Source organism: Pongo abelii, chromosome 17 (genome assembly GCF_028885655.2).
Source record: "Pongo abelii isolate AG06213 chromosome 17, NHGRI_mPonAbe1-v2.0_pri, whole genome shotgun sequence".
NCBI lineage: Eukaryota > Metazoa > Chordata > Mammalia > Primates > Hominidae > Pongo > Pongo abelii.
The window spans coordinates 86,796,284-86,820,551 of record NC_072002.2 but is presented as its reverse complement, the minus strand read 5'-3'; the positions used below and the strand labels follow the sequence as shown (position 1 = coordinate 86,820,551).

The following is a 24,268-nucleotide window of genomic DNA, read 5'->3' as shown; positions in this document are numbered from 1 at the left end:
CAATTTTTTAACTTTTTAAAAAAACAGCTTTTTATTTCATTATTTGTTATTTTTTATTTCAATTACATTTATTTCTACTCTTATCTTTTTTATTTATTTTCTTCTACTAATTTTGGGTTTGGTTTGCTCTTGTTTTTCTAGTTTTTAAAGGTGGAATGTTAGATCATTTATTTTAAGTTCTTCTCCTTTTTTTTTTCAGATGGAGTCTCACTCTGTCACCCAAGTTGGAGTGCAGTGGTGTGATCTTGGCTCACTGCAACCTCTGCCTAGCGGGTTCAAGCAATTCTCCTGCCTCAGCCTCCCAGTAGCTGGAATTACAGGTTCCCACCACCATGGCTGGCTAAATTTTGTATCTGTTAGTAGAGACAGGGTTTCATTATGTTGGCCAGGCTGGTCACAAACTCTTGACCTCAGGTGATCCACCTGCCTCTGATTGGTGGAGACTTCTTTTCTGCTGTCTTGCTCCACCTTCCTTTCTAACTTTTTGTTGTAAGCATGTAGCACTATATGCTTTCCTCTGAAGACTGTTGCTCTGGGCATTGAAGATTCTGATATGCTACTTCTCTGTTTTCACTAGTTTCAAATAATATTTTGATATCTAATTTATTTTTTTTCCCTAACGTCATTTAGGAGCAGGTTATTTAACTTCCATGTAATTGTATGGTTTTGATAGATCTTCTTGGTATTAATTTCTATGTTTGTTATGCTGTAGACTGAGAGTGTGGTTGGTATGATTTTGATTTTTCGAATGTGTTGACACTTGCTTTATGGCCAAACGTGTGGTCTCGCTTAGAGTGTGTGCCACATGTAGATGAGAAAAATGTCTATGCTGTTGTTTCAGGTTGGAGTGTTCTGTAAATGTCTATGAAAACCTGAGAGCTTGGATATGACTTTGTCTTATCAGCAACTATGCAGTCATGTAAACATTGACAACTGCATTACATGTAAAGACTCTGTGCTGAAATCTCTGATACCACTTGGCTCCAGGGGCACTTGGCCATGGAGAGAGGCCTTGCCGGTAGCAGCTACTGTATTCCTTCATTTGAATTTTCTTTTTCACTGAAGAAGGCATGAGAATTGAGAAAACAACTAGTGTATGTTCATTTGTTTCTTTTTAACTTATCCCAAGTTAGTAGCATTGGGCTTTTCACAAATATTTCAACTTTCCAGTTTTCAGACACATAGTAGAATTTCATTGTCCTACATCCTTCAAATTAGATAAAGTCATGACTGACTTTGACTAAATAGTATGAGCAGACATAACAAGTATCTCATTTAGAGGTCATTAAGAATGATCACTGTTTCATCATATACACATTTCTTACCTTCATAGATATGAAAACACACATCAAGACAAAAATTCATAGCTTATTTCTCTGAGAGTCTGAAAGGAAAAAAAGTGCGCATTTTTGTGTTAAGCTACTGAGACTTTGGCACTGTTTGTTTTTGTAGGATAAACTAGCCTGTCCTGATTAATACAGTAATAACCTCAATACGTAAGAACACAAAAATAACATTAAAAAAAAGTTAACATGAGGCCTTGCATTATTTTTGGAACATGAGAAAATAAATATAACGAGAATTTTCCATGTTTTTAAAAACTTCTATAGTTTTCTCATATATTATATATATACATAATATATAACATTATATATTTGTATGTAATATATTATATAACATTATATATTTATGCATAATGTATTACATGTTTACAATTAAAAAGTATCTTTATCTGGTTCCCCTAAAAACTTTTAATTTCTTATTAGTGGCATAAGATAAGTTAAAGATGCATTTTTCCATGTGGCAATATGTACTATTAACATGAGTACTCGCTCAAAATAATAGAGATGAGTAAGTTTGGAGTTTTAATTTTATATATGACACTTTCTAGACATTTAAGAGACTGTATTTTGTTCAATGAGTCTATGAAATGAAAAAAATGTTTTTGGAAATGTTTCCAGTAAGGTATCACCCTAAAAAAATCTGCAATTTAATCAAATCACCTATGTGTTGGTTATCCACCATGCAGAATCCACAATTTTGCTATTGCCTTTAATTGCTTTTCAGCATCCAAATATTAGTTTAAATTTCTGTTTTCAACATTACAAAATAGTTGTGAATGTTTGCTTTTTAAATTATTTATTTCCCAAGGAAAGTTACTGTGTGAAAATTCAATTATTGTTTCAATCAGGCATTTACCATGATATTTTGTTGTACAGCAGCAACTCAGAAACCATGAGAGGATTTTTTCAGCAGCACAAATCTACCAACACGTCTATTACCTACTAAATGAAGCATAAAATGAACAGATACTCTTGAGTCAGTTATCCGTATCATTGTTGCTAATACAGAAGGCATAATAATGAACAGTACATGAGTGAGCTTCATATATATTAGGCAATAAAAAAGGAAAAAAAAGAAATGTTGCTGCCAATGATTTATTCATTTAGGCAAAACCCTTGGGAGGATAAATAAGAATGTCACATATGCTACAGGAGCACAGACAAGGCACAAAGCAATACCACTATTGATCACTTTAATTTAGCAAAGAACTGATATAGATGTGAATGCAAAGAGAAGAAAGAAAAATGGGAGAGCAAAGGAGGTTTATTCATCAACCAATAAATTGAACTGTTATGGGTGTAGAATTTCCCTACTGACAGTTAACTTTTCTGTTATAAAAGGGATGATGCATAAATATTTTGGCTCATGCAATCATGAGAAGAATAACGTACCTGAAGAATAGATTAATTCATCGAATCAGACCTTTTGGGAATATGTCAGGGGGACTTAGTCATGAGTCCTATGGCATTAGGTATTAGACAAACGTCAAAGTAGGCGATCAGCTTTACATAAGAAATGTTGGCAATAGCTGGTAGGGATGTCACCCACAACAAAGGGAGTTCAGAGGTAAAAACTTAATTCCTAAAGGAAGGTTCAGAAAGATCAAGCAGCGTCTCAGGCAGGTGCAAGCAAGTAGAATTTATGGAACTGCACCAAAGGATATAACTGTCCAAACATAAAGACCAAATACTAAAGTAAGAGCAGGGTCAGAAGTGAGACTTATTTGATACTTAGTTTGTAAAGGCTGTGGAGCCTGTAGGTGGACATAAGTGTATGAAGCAATTTGCATTGAAAACCGTTATGCTGCACAAAGGCATAACACTTTCTAGCGCACATTAAACCAAGATGACACTTACATTTCCTGGTGCATCCTTTTTTCTTGGTTTTCAGATGACTGCTTTCTCACTAGGGCCTGAAATAGTCTTTCCATGGTGCACGCACATGGAGACCAGAGAGAGTGTGTGAGAGTTCTCTCTCTCGTCTTCTTCTTAAAAGGCTACCAATTTTATCAGGTTAAGACCTCATCTTTATGATCTCATTTAACCTTAATAACCTCCTAAAATCCCTATCTCAAAATACATTCCTATGAATTTTGGGGGTGCACAGCTGGGCTATAAAAGCATGAAATCAAATTGTAAGCATATCAGTCAAATAAATAGTTTATTTTTCTATTTCTTTATCCCTGTTTGTGGTACTCATTCCAAAAATAGGGACAACAGATAAATTATCTGCAAATGTCTGGGTGCGGTGACTCACGCCTGTAATCCCAGCACTTTGGAAGGCCGAGGTGAGCGGATCACGAGGTCAGGAGATCGAAACCATCCTGGCTAACATGGTGAAACCCCGTCTCTACTAAAAATACAAAAAATAAGCCGAGCATGGTGGCGGGTGCCTGTAGTCCCAGCTACTCAGGAGGCTGAGGCAGGAGAATGGCGTGAACCCGGGAGACGGAGCTTGCACTGAGCGGAGATCGCACCACTGCACTCCAGCCTGGGCGACAGAGAAAGACTCTGTCTTTAAAAAAAAAAAAAAAAAAATTTGCAAATAAAAATAGAGAATGACCATTTAAATGTAAACTGTAGATTAAAAATGATATTTTTGGCTCGGCACAGTGGCTCACACCTGTAATCCCAGCACTTTGGGAGGCCGAGGAGAGTATATCACTTGAGGTCAGTAGTTTGAGACCAACCTGGCCAACATGATGAAACCCCCATCTGCACAAAAAATACAAAAATTAGCCAGCTGTGGTGGCACACACCTGTAATCCCACCTACTCAGGAGGCTGAGGCAGGAGAATCACTTGAGTCTAGGGGGCAGAGGTTGCAGTGAGCTGAGATCGTGCCACTGCATTCCAGCCTGAGTGACAGAGTGAGACTTTGAAAAAAAGAAAATAAAAAGATATTTTTTATTATGAGTATATCTTGTACGTTGCATAGGACATACTAATACTAAAGAAATTTTCTCTTAAATTAGAAGTGAACTGGACATCCTGCATTTAATCTGACTACCGTACACCAAAGGGTCAGAAAATTCAGTTTTCATTATGGCAAGGAAGAACAGAAAGGAAAGCTGATTTACATGGAAAATAATCAAATTTAGATTTGATTATAATGTGGACAATTTTAATTACTGAAATGACATGGTTTATAAATTCAATTAACTGGAGCTTTTTTGTTACTTAACAGTGATCATAAAGTTCATTCAGGCTACTAAAACTTTTTTCCAGTTGCAGGGCAATAAATATCCCCTAGGGCAAGTATCAAGAGAGTGTTGGAAACAAAAATAAAATTGATTTTAGGATTATCATTTAGTCTTGCCTGTTCAATGAAACCTATACACATCCACTTTTAATAAGACTTAGAGATACAAAATACATAAATAATTATCTTAACAATGTTTGTTACAGTGTTAATTGTAATCCAGCCCTGGAAAAAACTTGAATACCCACCAAAGGGTAGAAAGTTAACCTATTATGGTAACTCATAAGACAAAATGTGATATAGTTATCATACATATCTGTATGATTACCAAAGAAAGATGCCCATAATAATGTAAAATAATAAAGCCATGTCCTCAATAATATGTAACATATATCCTGAATTTATAAAATATATAGAAAAAAAGACACAAAATTGTAACAAGGTAATTTCTTTTTGAGTATATAAGAAACATGATTAAAAAATCAGGGAGAGATAAATAACTTTCAATTTACTTCTTAGCATATAATTATACATATTTGCTTTGTAATAAAAATGTTTGCCATTATGATTTAGAAAGAAGTTTATTTGGGAATAGCATCCTAGGAATATCACTCGAAGGTCATATGGTTACCTGTAAAAAAAAGAAAATCTTGAACCGTTAAAGAGGGAATGAAGAATAAAAGTGTGGATTGGGAAATTGATAAAGTCAGATGTTTTCATGAAGACTTATACTGAGATCAAGGATAGGTTTAATAACACAGCAATTAAGAGAGAAATTTTAAAGTTTAAGTTCTGTGTCCCTTTTCCCTGGGGGGAATAAAGTATATACTTGGATAAACTATATAGCCCTTGAATATCTGATATAGATGATTTAACCTCTGCTCTGTGTTTGCGGATTTGCCAGTTTAAGTAGAATAAGTTGTCAGGCTATATGATTGTAGAAATTTTAAAAATGCAAAACACGTCACAAAATAATTATTTATTTTGGGGTACATAAAGCCAGGAATCTAGATTTAATTTCAAACATAAATTTTAGCCAAAGGGGCATTTATTTTAGATAAAGTTTACTAAATGATCCTTGATTTCACAATACAGGTACATATGTTTATTTTTCAGTAAATATTTTTCTAAAGCTTTTTGGAAATGAAAACAGGACACATTTATTAGAGTATTTCAAGTGAACATTTTTTCCAGGAAAATATAGGGTATCAATTTGATTCTGAATCAATAGAGCAAGGGTGAATTATGTTTGAAGATGTTGCTTCATTACACAGAACAATTTATTTGAGGTACAAAGAATCATTTAAATAGATGAGTTTTAAAATGGCATTTGAATAACTGTAATTTTAATAGTTTTTAAGTGACAAAAAAATCATTCAGGGACTTACACTTCTCATAATCTTTGTTAAACTCCCCAAGTAATAAAACAAGATGGAGAACAGTGAATGCAAGACACATTTTCCTTTGTTGCCACATACACTAACCTCAAACAAACATTTTGTTTATTTCAAAAACAGTACACATAAATTCCTCAATAGAATATACGTTAACAATGATCCATCCTTATGAAATTGACTTTTTAAAGCCAATCAAAAATTAATAAATGTTTGAAATATAATCTCTTTAAAAATAAGATATATATTTATTAATATAAACATGTTTAAAGCATTCCAATCATTTTCAAAAACCATATTGCTATTTTTCACTGTAAATGGAGTTTGCATATTCTTTGAGTGGAAACAGGAAGAATATGCAGTTTTATGTAATACACTGTCTTAAAATCAGAATATTTACATCATTTTATTTAGTGTTTCATAAGCTTCATATATATATATATATATATATATATATATATATATATAAAACATGAGATTTAACTGTGAAAAAATGTTTTCTAAATGGTTTTCCACTGCTTTTGGACTCTTACCAGATGCTCATAAAAGGACCAAAATGGGCAAAGAATTGGAGACAGAGATTTTATATGTGTGTTAGGGTGTAAGTCATGTGCCTGATTAAAGAGGAAAAAAATAACAAGAAGCAATTATGTCCAAAGACCGCCTCAGAAAAGCAAACAGGGCACCTCCATGTGGTCCCTTCCCATGGTCAGGAAAATGCAAACCCAGGAGCCACCAGCAAACTTGATGAGTATCACAGCTCGACATTTAGAACATTTATTCCCTAAACTGATCATTCTCATGCAGCCTTAGAGAGCTTTGTCATATAAATGTGCCAAAACAATACCATCTCCACATGATATCAGCTGCTTTATGGTATCATCGTTAATATCTTCTGAAAGGAAAAAGTGATTTTCTTTTTACAAATAAAGCATTTAAAAGTACTTGTTTTTCAGACAGATAGAAACAGAAACCCTAAAATTTGAGTTTGTGCCCACTCTAGGTCTATGTATATAATATATTCTTATTTTTGAATAAAACTATTGTGAATTGTCCCCCAATATGCTTTTCATATATCAGAACTCCATAGGAGGACAGAGTATAACATGCAATGAGGAAGGGCGATTGGATTCTTATCAGTTTGCCTAATGTTATTCATATTGGGGACAATTAGAAGAGAAAATATCAAAGTCTATGATATCTTTAATGAGTACATTTAAAAATAACTATTAAAGTATTTGAATTAGGGAAAATAAAGAGTTATATTTGGGACTAAAAAATTTGACTTAACCAGTATAACATATAGAACACGTTTGCCTTAAATACCCCTGCTGGGAAACTCCAATACTCATAATATTGTAACTACAATAATATTGCAATTATAATATGCCATAATTTTGCATCACGATTATTATGGAATATTCTGCAACATTGCAATTATAATATTCCCTAATATTATACAATAATTGCAGTATTCCCTGATATTGCATAATACTTGCAATATTATGAGTAATTGGAATATTGCAATATTCTAACCATTATTTCAACCATTTTCTAAACCTTTTATTTAAATAATCGCTAAAACCTCTTTGTCTGCTTTGGCATTGCCCCTTTTGACATTCTTGCTTTCATTTCCATTGTGGACATAAATAAAGACCACACAAACGAGAACAAGCAGAAATTTTATTCTGAGTTTGGTAAACTAAGGGTGTCACCATCTTGTGTTTGACACAGACTTAAAGGCGGCAGGGGAGTGGAAAGCTTCACAGTGAATAAAAAGGGAAACCTTCAGGTTTGTCCTGATTACAGCAATTGACATACAGAAGTAGCACTCTCCAACTCATTCTACCAGATTAAATTTACTAATATAGATGGTGTAGTGCTAAGGATGCATTTTATTTTCAGCAACATTTTCAATAACACTAAAAGCAATAGAATAATTTGTGATCATGGCTATCAAGGGGATTATTGGTGTAAGCATTTCTACCAACTGTTTTCATTCAACTTGCCATATTATATCCAAAAAATTCAGACATCTCATTTATCAAACACAGCTAATGTTTTCTTTTTCTCAATATGTTGTTGATTGATCTTCTATATTTTTTGGTCTTTGCATATTCTGTATTTATTAAATTAGTATATGCATGCATTTAATACCCCTCAACAACAGTAATTACAAACAAATTATTTTTTGTGATTGCATTTTAAAACAAGTTATCCAACCCCTATTCTAGCATATAAATTTGTACAGACACTCGTTGAAGCATTTGTTATATATGATACATACATCTGCCTTATATTTTAACTATATTGTAATATCTTCAAGAATAAAGAAATAATCTTGTTTACATTTCTATTCTCCAAAATGCAAAAATAGTACTAACTCATATGTACTCAATAAACGTTTCTTAATTGAATAAATGAAACTTTCATAAGAAATGGTATTTTCTCTTTTATTGTTGGTTTGTGTTTTATTTTTTGACTTTTCAATAATAGTCTTTCTTATTGGCATGAGATGGTGTCTCATTGTGGTTTTGTTTTCATTTCGCCAATGATTAGTCATGTTGAGCGTTTTTTTTCCTTTTCTTGGCTGCTTGTATATCTTCTATTGAGATGTATCTATTCATGTTTTTCTTGATATTTTAATGGGGTTATTTGTTTTTTGCTTGTTAAGTTCTTTATAGTTTCTCAATATTAGAACTTTCTCAAATGCATAGTTTGTGAATATATTCTCCTATCCTGTAGGTTATCTGTTTATTCTGTTGACAGTTTATTCTGCTGTTCAAATGCTCTTTAGTTTAACAGGCCTCACTTGTGAATTTTTGTTTTGGTTGCAATTGCTTATGAAGACATAGACATACATTATTTTCCAAGGCCAATGGCCAGAATAGTGGGTCCTAGGATTTCCACTAGGATTATTACAGTTTGAGGTGTTATATTTAAATCTCTAGTCTATCTTGAGTTACATTTTTTATATGGTGAAATGTAGGAGTCGTTTCACTCTTTGCATATAGCTAGTCAACTATCCCAGCACCATTAATTAAGGACTTCTTTCCTGATTGCTTATTTTTGTCAACTGTATTGAAAATCAGCACCTGTAGGTGTATGGCTTTATTTCTGGGTTTTCTACTTTGTTCCATTGGTTTATGTTTCTAGCTTTTTTTTATTTGTTTGTTTTTTTAACCAGTGTTATGTTGTTTTGACTACTATAGCCGAATAGTATAGTTTGAAGTCAGGTAATGTGATGCTTCTTGTTTTGTTCTTTTTGCTGAAGACTGCTTTGACAATTTGGGCTCCTTTTTGCTTCCATATAAATGTTTGCATAGCTTTTTGTAGTTCTGTGAAGAAAATGACATTGTTGCATGATAGGAAGAGCATTGAATCTATAGCTTGCTTTGGACAGTATTGCCATTTTAATGATATTGATTCTTCCAATTCATGAGCACGGAATGTTTTTCCATTTGTTTGTTCCAATCTATGATATCTTTTATCAGTGTTTTGTAGTTCTCCTTGTAAAGATATCTCATCATCTTAGTTAGATGTATTCCTAGGTGTTTCATTTTCCTTGTGGTTATTGTAAGCGGAAATATGTTCTTGACTTGGGTCTCGGCTTGAATGTTTCTGGTGTGTAGAAATGCTACTGATTTTTGTACATTGATTTTGTATTGGAATAGTTTCAGTAGACTTGATACCAACTCTATGTGTCTGCTATAATTTGGCTGTGAATCCATCTGGGGCCTGGGATTTTTTTTTTTTTTTCGGTTGGTTGGTTGGTTGGTAGGTTTTTTTTATTACCGATTCAATTTCAGAACTCAATATTGGTCTGTCAGGGTTTCAGTTTCTTCCTGATTCAGGCTTGGAAGGTTGTGCATTTCTGGGAATTATCCATTTCTTCTGGATTTTCTAGTTTGTTAATGTAGAGGTAATCATAGTAGTCTCTGAGGATCCTTTGCATTTCTGAAGGACTGGTTGTAATGTCACCTTTGTTGTTTCTGATGGTGTTTATTGGATTTTTCTCTCTCTTTCTTTGTTAATCTAGCTAGTGTTTTATAGACCTTGTTTCTCCTTTCCATAACCCACTTTTGGGTTAGTTGATTCTTTGTGTGGATTTCTGAGTCTCAATTTCATTCAGTTCTGCTCTGATTTTAGATACTTCTTTTCTTCTGCTAGGCTTGGGGTTAGTGTGTCCTTGTCTTTCTAGTTCCTCTAGGTGTGATGTCAGATCATTAATTTGAGATCTTTCTAAATTTTCGAGTAGGCATTTAGCACTATAAACTTTTCTCTTAGCATTGCTTCTGCTGTATCCTAGAAATTTTGGAATGTCTGTTTTAAATTATTTTAAAGAATTTTTTTATTTCTGCTTGAATTTTGTTATTTATCCAAAAATCATTCAGGATCAAGTGGTTTAACTTTCATCTAATTGTATGGTTTGGGACGATTTTTGGGGGGGGGTATTGATATCTATTTTTATTCCACTCTAGTACAAGATTATGGTTGGTATGATTTTGGTGTTTTTGAATTTATTGACACTTGCCTTATGGCTGATCATGAGATTGATCTTGGAATATGTTCTATGTGCGGATGAGAAGAATGTACATTTTGTGGATGATGAGTAGAGTATTCTGAGTCTATTAGGTCCTACTGGTTGTCAATTTCATGTTCAGAATTTCTTGTTAATTTTCTGCTTCAGTGTTCTGTCTAATGCTGTCAGTGGGGTGTTGAAGTCCCCCACTATTATTGTAGGGTGGTCTAAGTCCTTTTGTGAGTCTAGAAGTAGTTGTTTTATGAATCTGGTTGCTTCCATCTTGCATGCATATATATTTAGGACAGTTAATTCTTCTTGTTGATTTGAACACTTTGCCATTATGTAATGCCCATCTCCATGTCTTTTTATGTTCTTTGTTTAGTCTTTTTTATCTGATACAAGAGTAGTAATATCTTACCATTCTTACTTGCTCTTTTTTGTTTTCCATTTGCATGGTGGATTTTTATTCAACGCTATACTTTGAGCCTATTGGGCATCTTTACATTTGAAATAGGTCTCTTGAAGACAGCAGACAGATGGCTTTTATTTTTTATCCAACTTGCGATTCTGTCCCTTGTAAGTGGGGCATTTAGTTAATATTGAGATTTGAAGTTTTGATCTTATTGTGAGGTTATTAGGCTGGTGGCTTTAGTGGGTCTGAGGGCTATGTACTTAAGCATGTTTTTGTGGTAGGAGGTGGTGTTCTTTTGTTTACATGTTTAACTCCCTTAGGGATCTATTGTAAAGCTTGTCTTATGGTAACCGATTCTGTTCGTACTTGCTTGTCTGGAAAACGTTTTATTTCTCCTTCACTTAGGAAGCTTAGTTTTGCAGGATATGAAATTCTTGTTTGGAATTTCTTTTCTTTTTTTTATTTATTTTTATTTTATTACTGTTATACTTTAAATTTTAGGGTACATGTGCACAATGTGCAGGTTAGTTACGTATGTATACATGTGCCATGCTGGTGTGCTGCACCCATTAACTCCTCATTTAGCATTAGGTATATCTCCTAAAGCTATCCCTCCCCCCTCCCCCCACCCTACAATAGTCCCCAGAGTGTGATGTTCCCCTTCCTGTGTCCATGTGTTCTCATTGTTCAATTCCCACCTATGAGTGAGAATATGCGGTGTCTGGTTTTTTGTTCTTGCGATAGTTTACTGAGAATGATGGTTTCCAGCTTCATCCACGTCCCTACAAAGGACATGAACTCATCATTTTTTATGGCTGCATAGTATTCCATGGTGTATATGTGCCACATTTTCTTAATCCAGTCTATCATTGTTGGACATTTGGGTTGGTTCCAAGTCTTTGCTATTGTGAATAATGCCGCAATAAACATATGTGTGCATGTGTCTTTATAGCAGCATGATTTATAGTCCTTTGGGTATATACTCAGTAACGGGATGGCTGGATCAAATGTTATTTCTAGTTCTAGATCCCTGAGGAATCGCCACACTGACTTCCACAATGGTTGAACTAGTTTACAGTCCCACCAAGAGTGTAAAAGTGTTCCTATTTCTCCACATCCTCTCCAGCACCTGTTGTTTCCTGACTTTTTAATGATTGCCATTCTAACTGGTGTGAGATGGTATCTCATTGTGGTTTTGATTTGCATTTCTCTGATAGCCAGTGATGGTGAGCATTTTTTCATGTGTTTTTTGGCTGCATAAATGACCAATGACTTTCTTCACAGAATTGGAAAAAACTACTTTAGAGTTCATATGGAACCAAAAAAGAGCCCGCATCGCCAAGTCAATCCTAAGCCAAAAGAACAAAGCTGGAGGCATCACGCTACCTAACTTCAAACTATACTACAAGGAGGCTACAGTAACCAAAACAGCATGGTACTGGTACCAAAACAGAGATATAGATCAATGGAACAGAACAGAGCCCTCAGAAATAATGCCGCATATCTACAACTATCTGATCTTTGACAAACCTGAGAAAAACAAGAAATGGGGAAAGGATTCCCTATTTAATAAATGGTGCTGGGAAAACTGGCTAGCCATATGTAGAAAGCTGAAACTGGATCCCTTCCTTACACCTTATACAAAAATTAATTCAAGATGGATTAAAGACTTAAATGTTAGACCTAAACCCATAAAAACCCTAGAAGAAAACCTAGGCATTACCATTCAGGACATAGGCATGGGCGAGGACTTCATGTCTAAAACACCAAAAGCAATGGCAACAAAAGCCAAAATTGACAAATGGGATCTAATTAAACTAAAGAGCTTCTGCACAGCAAAAGAAACTACCATCAGAGTGAACAGGCAACCTACAAAATGGGAGAAAATTTTTGCAACCTACTCATCTGACAAAGGGCTAATATCCAGAATCTACAATGAACTCCAACAAATTTACAAGAAAAAAACAAACAACCCCATCAAAAAGTGGGCAAAGGACATGAACAGACACTTCTCAAAGGAATTTCTTTTCTTTAAAAATGGTTAAAATAGACTCCCAATCTCTTCTAGCTTGTAAGGTTTCAGCTGAAAAGTCTGCTGTTAGCCTGATGGGGTTTCCTTTGTATTTGATCTGACCATTTTCTCTAGCTGCCTTTAAGGTTTTCTAACTTAGTGTTGACCTTGGACAGTCTGGTAATTATATACATTGGTCATGTTTGTTTTGTATAATATCTCATTGGTGTTCTCTGTATTTATTCTATCTGGATGTCAACCTCTAGTAACATGAAGGATACTTTCATTAATTGTTCCATCAAGTATATTTTCCAGGTTTTAACTTTTTCTTTCTCTCTCAGGAATACCAACACCTTGTAGGTTTAGTCATGTTATATAATCCCATATTTCTAAAAGACTGTTTTTTTACATTCTTTTTTCTTTATTTTTGTCTGAGTAAGTTAGTTTGAAAGACATTTAAGCTCTGAAATTCTTTCTTTTGCTTGGCTCAGTCTATTGATAAAGCTTTCAATTGTATTATAAAAACTCCTTAAATGAGTTTTTTAACTCCAGAAGTTCAGAATACTTTTTTTTTTTTTTTTTTTTTTTTTTTACTGTTTATCTCTTCCTTCATTTCTTGGATTGCTTTGTAAGTTTATTTACGCTGATTTTCAACTTTGTCTTGGATCTCATTGAGCTTACTGCTGTCAATGCTTTAAATTCTTTATCTGTCATTTTTGAGTTTCTATTTTGGTTAGGGACCATTGCTAGAGAGCTAGTGCAGTCTTTTGGTGGTTTCACTGTATTTAGATTTTTCATGGTGCCAGAATTCTTGTGCTGGTTTCTTTGCACATAGAGAAACTAGCACTTCTAATTTTTGTATTTAAAAAATGGTATCATCTTGACTTGTAGTATCAGCTAAGAAAACAGAAAAGTGGGAGTAGAAGTTGGTAAAATTAATGAATACCAGAACTATAATACATACTAATGTGATTGGTTGCATCTGAGTGTTGGGAGGGCAAAATTTGGGTCAGGTCAAATCTATATAATGTGAAAGATTTTAGATGTGGGTTATAATGTCAGATAAACTTTCTTTGTTGTCTATCAACTATTTAATATGAGGGTTTGAAAGGCTTTGCCTTGATATGGCAAATTTTTTTTAAATGTCAAATGTTGTTAAAGAGTTAATTTCTACTGAGATAAACATAAATTTGAAAGATTAGTCAAGGAAAGAACCCATTATCAGTGACAAAGTTATATTTGTGTGATTTCTAGACCTCTTCCAAACATTGATTTTATTGAAATGTTCTTTCTTGTTGCAACCTTAGCATTTAACTTTGTTTTGCTTAAAATATAAATGTGCATAACTCCAACATTGGACTACTACTGAGTATTAAAGGGTTATTTTCGGCACTCTTATATCATTGTTGAATGTTGACAGTGTTTCTACTCTTTCGAATAGACAAGGTGAACAACAAACTAATTGGTATTTAGCTATTTTTATGTGTTTGTTTCATATTATGGATTATTTATTTATTTTTGGCCAATTGCAGTGGTTCAGGCCTGTGCTCCCAGACTTTGGGAGGCCAAGGGAAGAGAATTGCTTGAGGCCAGGAGTTCAAGACTAGCCTGCGAAACATAGCAAGACCCCATCTCTATGAAAATAAAAATTAAAAATTAGCCAGGTGTGGTGGTGCACACCTGTGGTTCCAGCTGCTTGGGAGGCTAAAGCAGGAGGATTGCATGAGCCCAGGGGTATGAGGCTGCAGTAAATTATAATCATGCCACACCACTCCAGCCTGGTTGACAGAGTGAATGTCTCAAAAATTAAAAATAAAAGTAAAATTATTTTAGGGCTTTGTGTTGAATTGTTTGCTATTAGTCTATGCACATTTTAAAAGTAAGTGTAAGGATTAATTTTGCAAGTGAAATATGTCTGTTTAATTATATACTTTTTAAAATCTTCTTTTCTATTTTTATGTTGTGCTTTAATTCAGATAAAAATTTACCCAGCATCATGATCGTGTAATATGCTTATATCATTGGGTACTTCATGTGGACTTGTATTTTATTTCATTTTATTTTTATAAGGAAAGGATTTAGCTATCTCTAACTTATTTTGCTGTGAGTATAAATTAGAAAAATCATTATTTTATGTCTCATGATTGTATTTTTCTGAAATTGTTCTTTATTATAATTAGATTTGACCTTTCAGGAAACCTTAGAATAAAGCTTTTAAGTATAAATGCTTCTTATGATTCATGAATAATTCTGAAAGTCTAAATAGAATTTCAGAAAACATGAATTACTTTGAGAATAATTATATTATTTTTAAATTAACATAATAAATAACAATTTATTTTAGAAAATGTCTAAAACAAAATAGAATGAAAAGTAATCTCATATCAAAGTGCTTTAAATTTAAATATGGCTCATGTGTAAATTTTGACTATCATTCAAATGTATAAATTTTAAATGCCTGGCAATATTAATGTCAGGTCAATTACTGAAGGTCAGGCTTGTGACTAAGATTGCTTTTTATTAATTGACTTAGTTTTTTATTTAATACCTTTACATTGCTATCACATTAATATTTTAGATTTTTAAAATTTGTACTTTTACATTTTCTATGTCAGTCATATTTATTTACTTATTGTCTCTTCCAACATATGACAGTTTTCAGTGATTTGTATGTGTGTGTGTTTGTGTGTCTATGATTGGAAAGTTCTGATGACTACTGATGACTCACTTTATAAAGGTCCTTTATGTTGAATATCCAGTCTTTTCTCATGGTTAGGCTGGAATTTAAGGCATTAATACTATGGATTTGAAGTGCTCTTCTGATTAAATCGTATTACGGGATACCTAATATCATCATGACTTATTATTACTTGGCTATGGTGTCTCTCCCAGGTTTCTCTACTATAAATTTACCATTTTTCCTTCTCAGTATTTTGCTTTAGTTACTAAGGTTGGCTGAGGAATATCAAAGACATATGTTAAGGCCGTTACATTAATAAATATTTTGGACATTTTACTTAGAGGCTATATAAATAACCTGTTTCTTCAAGATTCAACCACCAGTTTTAGAAGTCATAGTTAGATTTTTACTTGAAGCAATTGTCACTGACGTTTAAAAAAGTGATGTTCTATTTTACTCATAAATTCTATAGGCATTATTTAGAATTCACTTTTAAGGAATATGAGTCCTTTCTCCCCCATTTCTTTCTTTATTTATTTATTAATATCAGTGTGGGCTTAGGAATATCTATTGTATCTTTATGTTTAAGATGCAATATTACTGCAGTTATATTTTGCTCACATTGTTCCAGCTTTTAGTCAATGGGAGCATGTTCATGTTGCCTCCTGTTTCAATACACCACTTTAAATAGTGAAATATTAAAATCGTTACCAGTAATATCAGGAAGAAGGATACTCACCAACAAAAAGGATAAATATTTTAAAAACATAAAAACAAATAAACAAAGTATTTAGTTCTATTCTCACTGTAATTATCTCAATCTCTCACAGTTCGTTTCTATTATGACAAGAATAGTTTTGAAAAAATAAAATAATTTTCTGGGAATATATAAATATTCTATCACAATTACAGCTGGAAACCGAAGATATTTCATTTCATATCCCTAAACATCATAATTTGACATAATATTTTAAAATAGGAACTGGCTGACTTCAAAATCTATATAGGAGAGTAAATATATGTGATTTGCTAATTATATTAAATAGAAGAATTTAAGGGACTATATTAAATAGGTTTAAACTATACCATAAAAATATTCTATAAAAACATATCGTATGAGTTCAGAAAAAGACAAATAGACCAGTAAATAAGAATAAAATATTCTGAAGACAGATCCAAGTGGGAACTTAATATGTCATAAAAATGACATCCAGTTTAGAGGGAGGAAATAGTAGTTCATTCAAATAAAAAATAATATTGTAAAAATCACATATGTATTAGAGTTCTCCAGAGAAACAGCACACACACACACATACACACACACACACACACACAGAGTTCTTATAAGGAATTGGCTCACATGATTATGGAAGTTGAAAAGTCCCAAGCTCTACAGAGGGAGGTGACAAGCTGAAGACCCAAGAGAGGCAATGGCATAGCCTTAGACCAGGAGGGCTGATGGTCTGGTTCCTGTCCTGATATTTGAGTCTGAATCCTCTCTTGCTTAAGGGAGGGTCAGCTTTTATGTTCCAGTCAGGCATTCAACTGACTGGATGAAGCTTGCCTCCATTAGGGAATGCATTCTGATTTTTCTCAGTTTATCAACTTAAAAGTCAACCTTACTCAAAAACACCTTCACAGAAACACCCAGAATAATGTTTGAACAAATATCTGGGCACCCTGAAGCCCATTCAGGACACATATGACTAATCATCATAATTTATTAATAAATCACATGTGTTTCAATATTTTAAATATAAGAAAAATAAAGTGATAAAATATTAGAAGAAAATACAGAACATTTGTTACATTGTTAATAAGGATAAAATTTTAAAACAAATTGTAAAAGCCAGAAGTCTAAAGGAAACTATGGAATAACTTAACATAAAAATAAATTATTTCTAGAAAGAAAAAAAAAACATGAACATGTTCTTGGACAACATTGTGAAATGTATGTATGTGCTCATTTGTTTTTTTAAGATTAATGTTCAATAGACTTTTTAATGTAAAAGTTAACCATACACACTTTACAGATCTCTGAATTCAATATTTTATTTTTAATATGTTAGAAGCTGACTCCACCAGAGACCCAATTCTTGAACTTTCAATGCACATTTGGAAATCCATTGTGTTTAGTTGGCTTAGATTATAAACTTCAGGAGAACAAGAAGTGTATCAATTATGTTCCAGTTTCTGGGATGTAGTAAGTATGAATAAATATTTGAATTACTGGATCAATGTTCTCAGGTATAGAAAGTGCTTACTCCCTAGACAAACGTGGCACTTTTCTTTTTTCATGGTTAATAAATATGCTGTTTATTGTTTGCAACTTATTTTCTGCTGAAAAATTCTATTTAATATTGTATAGGTAAATGAAAATGTGTGTAAAATTCGATTGAATGAATCCCACAAGAACGCGCCTTATGTATTTGAAATAAGTTAAAGGGGAAAAGAAAAACTTATGAATAGGGTTGACTTTTTTTTTTTACTATTTTTGTGTGTGTGTGTGTGAGCAATTCAAAGGGAATAGATCAGAAACTTACAGGAAGCCATATGCTCATCTTTGTTGACTGTAGACAGACCCTTTTCTTTTGCTAGTCATGCATAAGAAAAACAAAAATGATGCTTCTAATATATTATTTTCAAAAACCTGCCAGTTTTATTATTCTACTAACTGCTACCAGTTAGTAAAATAATTTATTACGGTGAAAAGCTAAACATAAAATAATACAATTCTGTTTTCTTCAACATCTTAATAAAAATTGCATTTTCATGCTTTACATTTGACTAACCTAGTTTGAAATTGTATTGTTTAAGGAATCCTGTAAGACTTTCTCATATACCAAATACTATCACCATTAACCTAAGATTGCATGTTATTTTATTATGAAAAAGATTTGAATAATAATTTCTAGCATAAGAAAACTAAACCAAAAATTTACCTTTTATACAACTCCTACTGCAAAACTTATTCAGAAGAGAAGGTTCACTTTATTTGAGTTTTGTAATCAGGCTACAAATAAAGGGACCTCATCTCCAGTGATGTGTGTGTGTGTGTGTGTGTGTGTGTGTGTGTGTGTATGTAGGTGTTTGTGATATCAGTTTCCCTATGTCTGCAATTTCCCTGTTCACTTCAAGTTTATTTCATGTATACAATACTTAGATGAGTATAGAAATATGATACTATGTGAAGGAAAGGACATTTAATAAAATATCATCTTAATTTTAAATTTCAAGAATATCATTTGTTTCAAAATATTGCATAGAAAATAGGAAGGTGTGATGGGATCCTTGGGGTGTCATTTTGCCAGCCAGAAGCCTCTGTGGCTGGCGGTGCCTTTGCCAGAGTTTTGCTCAGACCAGCTGGGCTTGTTCTGCCCACTTGGCCCTGTCAATCTGCTCTCAGCTTGTGCTACCATGCTGGATCCCACCCCTGCCAAGGGCGACCCAGGCAAGGAGCAGCAAGGGGTGCGTGAGTGAGTGAGCATGGGGTCTGGCTGTTGTTCACAGCCAGGCACACCAGCTGCAGTGGGGTAAGCAGCTCCAGGTGACAGCATAGGCACCAGCTCCTTGTGAGGCTGCCACTGAACCAGGCCTACTGCAAGCGGCTTCCACTGGACACCTGGGAATGCAGTGGTGCCTGGAAGCTTAGAGACTCCAGGAACTGCAGAACCCCCAAGAGGGTGTCATAGCCCTGGCCTGGGGAGCTCCTAGGTCTGGGATCCCTGAAAGGCTGCACCTCTTCTCTCCCTCTCTCTTGTCCTTGCTTGCAAGAGGTGAGTGGTGGGTGGGTGGTACGGAGGGCATGTTTCAGCAGTTTGTGTTACAGCTCTTTCAGGCCCACCATTCAACAGGTCCCCAGTTCCTAGGAAGAATGAAATATGCAGACAACTGGAGGGTGAATAAGGCAAAGAGGTGCTTTATTGAGTGATAGTACAGCTCTCAGGAGACCCGAAGTGGATACCTCCTATCCACGGGCAGGCCATCCCATTGTCTCTGTAGCCCTCAATGGGAAGGAGACCTGGAGTGGGTAGCTCCTATCCATAGGCAGGTCTTCTCATCCATCATCTGCCTGAGTACAGCTGAGTCCAGGGTTTTTATGAGCTTCAGAGGAGAGGAAGTGTGTGCTGATTGGTCCATGGACGCCCATAGGTGGGCCCAGAAAAAGCACCATAAGTGCTCATTCTGGTCTGCAGAACTGGCAGTGCAGCCCTCATGCTTCAGGCCCTCCCTGGCTTGAAGGTGGGGCATCACCGGGGACCTGCCTTTTTCTGCCCAGGAGCCTATCTACTTCCTGTCGCCATCTATATGTCATCTATGGAGCCCAGGCTATTTGTATGGAAGGGTGCCTGCAGGCCTGAGCCGAGGTGCCCTCAGCCTCCCTTTGGCCTCTCTCCTGTGCTTGTCAGTGCCCAAAGCCCAGAGGGGACTGAGGCGGCAGGGGACTGGCTTGTCAGAGCCTCCCTGAGCATGTGCACACCCAGCTGGGTCATGACAGCACCCGGGCTTGGCCTCAAATTTGCTCTGAAATCACAGCAGGCACTGGGAGCAGGGAGAGTACAGGCAGCAGAATGAGGCACTCTCAAGCCTGTTGGGGCAGGGGGGATTCCTGGGCCCCCGAGAGCACAGGAATGCCCATGTCTGCAGCTGGGGTTAGGAGGCTGCAGCTGTGCCTGGAAGTGTGGGGCTCCCACCCCTCCAACCTGGAAGTAGGCAGGGCTCTGGCCTGTTCCCTGCTCCAGCTGGTTGGAGCATGCAGCCCCTGTTGTGCCTCCCCAGCGAAGCCAGCCTCTTGGCAGCAGCTGCTCCAGACAGGCTGTGGCTGCCATCAAAGGGAGCTACAAATTGGAGGTGTGGATAAGACAACTGAGTGTTTTGATTTTCTGGTTTTCTTCATGGGTAGGATCCCACCCTGACTGCTGAGTGCTAGAAACCGTTAGCCAAATACAGAAGCAAAGAACAGACAGAAGGCTTCGCTTTGAGCAATGAAGTTATGTAGGAAATTAACAATGCCTCTTGCAAACTGTGTTCAAAATTTTTAAAGAGCTTGACTGGTATACATTCAATGTATAAGATCACAGTATTTGTAGTGGAAGAGAATGGGGCTGGAAGTCAGTCCACCTGAAGAGGGTCTTTGTAAATTTTAATGAATTATTCAAACTTTTGTGGTGTGTCTCAACTGCTCATCTGGTAAATGAAAATTTTCACACATGGCTTGGATATATCAAATTATATATTTACAAATTTTTATTTAAAAATTTTTGTAGGATTTTATTTATAATATTAGGTATGCATATATTCTCTTTATATATACAATTATAATTGATGTAATTTCTTATTCTGAGGAAAAACTTGCCTGTAGAAGAAAAATTAAAATAAAGGAATTTATAACAGAACTGGGGTAGGTATTGTCGGAATGGATTTTTAACTGATTTGTCAATACCTTAGAACAGTTTACACTCATCTTTTTATTACAGCACACACATAACAAAGATACAAAATATCAGTTTTCAAAAATTTGCTGTAACACCTTGTTCCTTTTTGCTTCTAAAATATCAACTTCATTCAACATGAGCACTTTGTCAATGTATTACCACTTTTGCTTCATTGCACAATCACAAAGTCAAAAATGGGTACAGGTTCAATCAAAGATTTTAAAGTAGATACCCAGAAAATTGTTTATGTATTTTCAAACATTGTTTTCTTCTCTTTTTGTTAACTTTGTTTCCTTCCCTTTTGTTATGTCTTTCTCACGTTCTTCTCAGCTCTTCTAGTGAATCCACAAGCAAAAGGGAAGAGGTATGTGGAGTATAAATAAGAGCTCGCTGGAGTTATTCCAGAAAAAAATCATATAAAGTTGTCATCAAATTTAGCTCTCTGACTCATTTAACATTGTTAGGAGTATACTTTATCAAGAGAAATAACTCAATTTATCTGTACTGTCTTGAATAAATTACCTTCTTAGAAAATCCCTTTCTTTATTTTTTTCTTTGTCTAATTACTCCCAGGAAGAAATATCTTATTAAGACAACTGTTTGGAGTTTGGATTTTGTCTTCCCTTACTACCCAGAGTTTAACTGAAATTTGATTGTTGTTTTTGATATGCATGTGTTTGTTATTTTTCTGTGTATATTTTTCTAGGGGAGTGTGAAGGCAGAGAAAATAAAGCACAACCTATAAAATTATAGCTTTCAGTTTTGCCAGAATGATGCTCTATTAATGCTCAGGGCCTCTTAACTTCTCACTTAAAACCCAATGGGGAAAAATCACCAACTCATAGGTTTTTATTATATTAATTACAGTGTATCATGGGCATTTACCAAAACAAGAATTTTTACTCCCAGAAAATGGCATCTTAAACAGTCCAGTTTTCTTAAAAACTTAATAATTCTTCATAATGGATGCTTTTTTTTTATTTCTTTTTATTACTAAACCACATGTTTCTATATTATCTTGTTTCTATGTTCCCTTTTCATCCCTTATTTCTGGCATCATGATGCTAAATTGGATGAAGACTTGATGAAACAGTTTCTATTGTCTTTTAATATCAGGGCTTATGTTTTGTTCTGGAATCACTCTTAGCCTTGCGTGTTTTATATTAGCTCTGTAACTCCCCAACCTCACAAGGAAACCAAGACTTCTTTCACATTTCAACACAATAACCTGCAGTCCCTTCTGGTCCAGGATTCCACGCATCTGTGTGTCCCTTCCCTCAAGATGGAATTGTCTCTGGTCTCCACATTTGTCTCAGTTGGAAGTCACATTCAAATATTTTTTGTTGTTGAACTTCCAAACTCTGTTTGTTGTTGTTGGAACTTCCAAACTCTGTGTCCTCAATAGCCTCCATGCCTAGAGTTTTATAATCTTTTCTTTCCTAAAACTTTTTCTCTCAATTTTGAATTTCCTAGAACTTCAACCACAAGAATAATCCCTCACTCCCATCTGTATTCCAGGAGCACTGTCCCCACATCTGCTTCCTCTGATGTTCCCTTTCCTTCCCAGTATTCTTTAACGTAGACACTGCTGAATTTTGAAAACCTTGAACTGCTCCCTAAATGCTTTCCTTTTCTTCTCTACCACATGCAGGGAAACGCTGTCATCTTTTCTTTCTTTGGTTTCTCATATACCCTTCCAAATGGAGCTCAATGAAACTCCTTAGCAAACTATATGGGATCCGTATTTCTGATTCTGACAAATTATTTTTCCAAATAAATGCTGCCCTTATTAAGAATATTTTGAATATTTTTTAGATTTTAATATTTTATTAAATATTTTCTATGTATTTAATTTTCTTAACCTATGTATTTAACCTTACCTACTGCTCTGTCACAGCATCCCAGCTTTCTTGTACATGCCTCTGTGGTTTTCCAAGCAATTCTCCAATTCCCTGACACCATTTGGTTGTCTTACAATTCAGTTAAATTCTGACACTTAACTCCCTGGAGTTAGTACAGATCCCCAAAATTAACAGCTCAGTCACACAAAACTGATCCACTTCAGACGCTAACCACAAATGTGTGCCCAGGCTAAGTAATCTGCTGAGTACAAATTCAGAGGTTCTCATGACCTTGTCTCAGGTTTGGTAATTTGCTACAATGACTCACAGAACACAGGAAAATGCTATCCTTACTGTTACAGGTCATTGGAAAAGATCAAAGTACAGCTAGATGAAGAGGTACATAGGGCAAGGTGTGGACAGGTCATTCAATCTCCATGGAGGTGGGGTGTGCCACCTTCCTAGCACTTAGATGTATTTGCCAACTTGGAAGCCTTCTTTGCCTCATTGTTTCAGAGTTTTTATTGAAATTTTATTTAGCAGGCATAATTAATTAAATCTTTAGCCAATCTAGTCTTGTGCCAACCACCAAATGTCAGCCAAAGGTGGCCAGTTCTTCAAATCGTGTTCAAATATGGCAAACACAGCTGTAACCAACACAGCTGTTTCTGTGCCTCACTTTTGTTTTATGTACCTCACTTTCCTTTCCCTGTCCATAAATCTCTGACCACCAAGCAGGCTGAAATTTCCCTGAACCTATTCGGGTTTGGGGCTGCCCATTTTACAAATCATTCTTTGCTCAATTAAACTCTGTTAAATTTAATTTGTTTACTGTTTTTCTTTTCACAGATGCTTATTCCGTATACTTACTAGAATATATGAGTTTTACAAATTGGAGTGACAGGCATTGATATTGACACATCTGGAGAAGTGGCCCTGGAGCTCTCCCCATGAAAAGATTAAATTTTTAAAAAGATGCTTCTCACCTAAAACTTATCAATAAAGTCAACTAGTTTCAAATTGGTAAATCGTTGTATGGAAAAACATTAAAAATATGAAATAAAATTAATATGTATTCTAATGCCTTTCAGCTTGAATAAAATTGCAGTCAATAATTTGGTGCCAGAAATGTCGTCATTGTAAAAAACACTTATGGAGAAAAATACTGTAACAAGACACATTTTCACTGAACTCCAAATATCAAAATGTGTTTATTCGTTTCCTGTTTTTAAGCCTAACTGGTTTACCTCTGCAAGTAGGCTGACTTAAAAGGTAAGTCAAGAACAGTAGCACTTTTCTAAATGGTAATCATATTCTCTTTGATATGGTTGTCCATATACTAGCTGTTCTTTCTCAGGTATTCCCTTCCTTCCACTCTACTGCATTATTCAGTGTTATTTCTGAAGGCCATGAAGTCCTAAAGTTT

At 34.9% G+C, this 24,268-nt stretch overlaps 1 long non-coding RNA gene across 1 annotated transcript in view; it reads left to right on the top strand.

The window, feature by feature from the left end:
* LOC112129906 (uncharacterized) overlaps nt 1-23,921 on the top strand; it is a 42,160-nt gene extending 18,239 nt beyond the window's left edge. The window contains exons 4-5 of the long non-coding RNA XR_008516119.2: nt 21,332-21,365; nt 23,692-23,921. This is a non-coding gene — a long non-coding RNA (uncharacterized LOC112129906). The remainder of the gene's footprint in view (nt 1-21,331; nt 21,366-23,691) is intronic.
* Nucleotides 23,922-24,268: the final 347 nt, after the last annotated feature.